The sequence below is a fragment of the Pteropus vampyrus genome, unplaced genomic scaffold, assembly GCF_000151845.1.
Source record: "Pteropus vampyrus isolate Shadow unplaced genomic scaffold, Pvam_2.0 Scaffold73, whole genome shotgun sequence".
Classification (NCBI taxonomy): Eukaryota; Metazoa; Chordata; class Mammalia; order Chiroptera; family Pteropodidae; genus Pteropus; species Pteropus vampyrus.
This window is the reverse complement of record NW_011888854.1, coordinates 4,661,654-4,664,415: the sequence shown is the minus strand read 5'-3', so window position 1 is coordinate 4,664,415 and position 2,762 is coordinate 4,661,654.

Sequence of the window (2,762 nt, the reverse complement as noted above, 5' to 3'; positions counted from 1 at the left end):
TAATACAAGGGAGATGTCAATCAACGCACGGTTAGATCCAAAACACTTCCCTCGAAAATCAGATAATGGCAAATGCTTCAGTCTAGCAGGTTTCTCTACTTACCAGCAGACTGCAAAGGGCGATCGCTAGGGTTTTGTGCAGGAAAAGCCTCACGCCCTTAATGCATCCAGGCAGGGGATAACTCTGAAGTGGAATTTAGCAGGAACCACATGAAACATCACAAAAGATTGAAGATGCCACACAGGTTGCTCTAGGGAACATAATGTGTCACTCACCACTGACTGTATCACTTCCTGCCTGTCTGTTCAACACATGAGCCCAAACAGATAAATTTATGCATCTCTAACAGAAAGAGATTTTGTTCATCTTCTTTCTTTCCAATTTGTACAGTATCAGTAAAGAATGAGTAATTGCTAGGAGAAAAATCTGAAATAAAATTATTTGACATCAGTACATTTCTGATAATGGCATTAACTTAAAGACTTTCGATAATAATTTGGAGCAGTTCAGGGCAGTGTGGCTCCACAGTGGTGACTGGGGCGTCCTCACCTTGGGCCCATTACTGTTCGCAGGATTCGTGAGTGTTATTCCATACAAAGTATTTTGACAGTTTACCCCAGCGAGTCTTGCACACTGTGGAAACAGGAGGTCACTGGTAAAACAGAAATGGAAATGGAGGTTAACATGAAGAAATCCATATTCTGATAGGGAAGCCACTTGGGAACAAAGTAATATTCTGGGCTCCAGAAATGTGCGTGATCACGTGGATCCTTGAGCTCTTAAATATCTTGGGCTTGATCATTATCAGACAGTATTTGATATTGCCCACCAGAGTGAGATTTAAACCCTGTAGAGGAAAAACAAACAAACAGACAAACAAACAAGCAAACAACAGTAGCATAGCATTCTCTTCTTGAGATGCAGTACGCAACAAGAACTAGATGTTTGCTAGTCTGATTAAGATTTAAAGTTAAGAGTTATAACTCCCCACCCCCAAATAAAAAAAAAATAGCATTAAGAAACACTTCACATTTCAATTTAGGTTATTTTAGATTTCTTATAAGATACTTGAAGCTTTAACTAGGACTTCAAAACAAATTTTCAACTGTATCATTTACTGTATCAATATTTAATTTCAAAGCACTTGTATTCAAATATTGAACTCTTCCTCGTTATAAATGATCAAATGTTCTCTGCAATCCTTACATTTCTATGTAAGGGCTTATACATTGCCCAAATTAATGTGTTATTTTTTGATTAAAAATAATATGTATTGGGTTAAGTAGTGCAAACCCCTTCCCCCCAATTAATCATCAAAAAGAGCCTGTGAATGCGAATTTATTTGGGAATAAGTTCTTTGCAGTTGTAATCAAGTTACGATGATGTTATACTGAAATAGGATGGGTCCTAAGTCTGAGGGGACTGGTGTCCTATAAGAAGTTGGATATTTGGACACAGAAACACAGACACACGAAGAGGAGAATGCCATATGAAGACTGAGATGGATTAAAGTGACGTATAGATTGCCGGCAACCGCCAGAAGCCTGGAGGAAGGTATGGACTAAATTCTCTCAGAGCCTCCCAAAAGGACCCACCCTGCCAACACTTAATTTCAGACTTTCAGCCTCCAAAACTGTGAGGGAATAAATTTCTATTGTTTTAAACTACCCCATCTGTGGTACTTTGTCATGGGAGCCTTAGGAGACTAATATATAATCATAGTTTGCATCTTAGTGGGGTAAGTTTGTGCTTTCTATCTTTTTCTTCTTATTGGAACATTTCACTCTAAATTGTTACTGCTGACATGCTCTGCTTTGGATCTTTGAGTTGGATTTCCATTATAATTCCTACTTTGACCTTAGTAGGAAAAATTAATACCACTTCTTCATGGACTAGTATAAAAGTGGAGGGTGAAACATGCAACTTAAGTTAAGCCACGGATTGAGGAGACTACACGGAAGAGTGTGATCCACATAACCTTGGAATCAACCTTTGAAGAGAAGAGATGCTTTTGCAAAGCCATCGCACCCCTATTCCTGCTGCCCAGGACTGTCCTCTGCCCTTCGGTCTTCAGCACTAAGCTTCAGTGCTATCACCATTTTACATAGGCTGAGACCAGTGGAGCCTTTTTTTTTTTACTATTTACCTTGTTAGTTCATGCAATGAATATAGAAGTAAAAATAAAAGAATGGGAAACAACCTTATGTGAACGTTTAATAACTATTTAAACAGAGCAAACCCAAATATTTACTTTCTGGCTTTTGGAGGTATATAAAACTGAAACGGATACCACCTTCTGAATGAGAGTAATGCTCATCAATTGTCACACACATGTACCTGGAACCTATATACCTTGTAAATACTGATTTCAGATTTTAAATACATCTCTAGTAGGTCCCAGCTTATCATTATATCTGGTTCTTCTTGCACTTGCATCAGCAAAATGTATTACTTGAAGAAGCTTCTGAAATTTTAACAGTGTATAAATTTTGCTGAAGGTGGTGATCTTTCTCGTTCACTCATTGCAGAACGTTCTTATTTTGAGATTTATGAACAAATATTATAATGATCAATCCATTTTTTTTTCATTTTACATGATTTATTTTCTTCTAGTTACTTTTGCGTATACATGTGTCTTTAGCATTTGTCCACCTAGGGACCATAAGATGACAAAAGATGAAAGGATATTGTCACCTGTTCTTATAGCAAAATGAGATGGTCCAGGCTCTTGTCCCAAATATTACATGATTAAGCCCTTTCT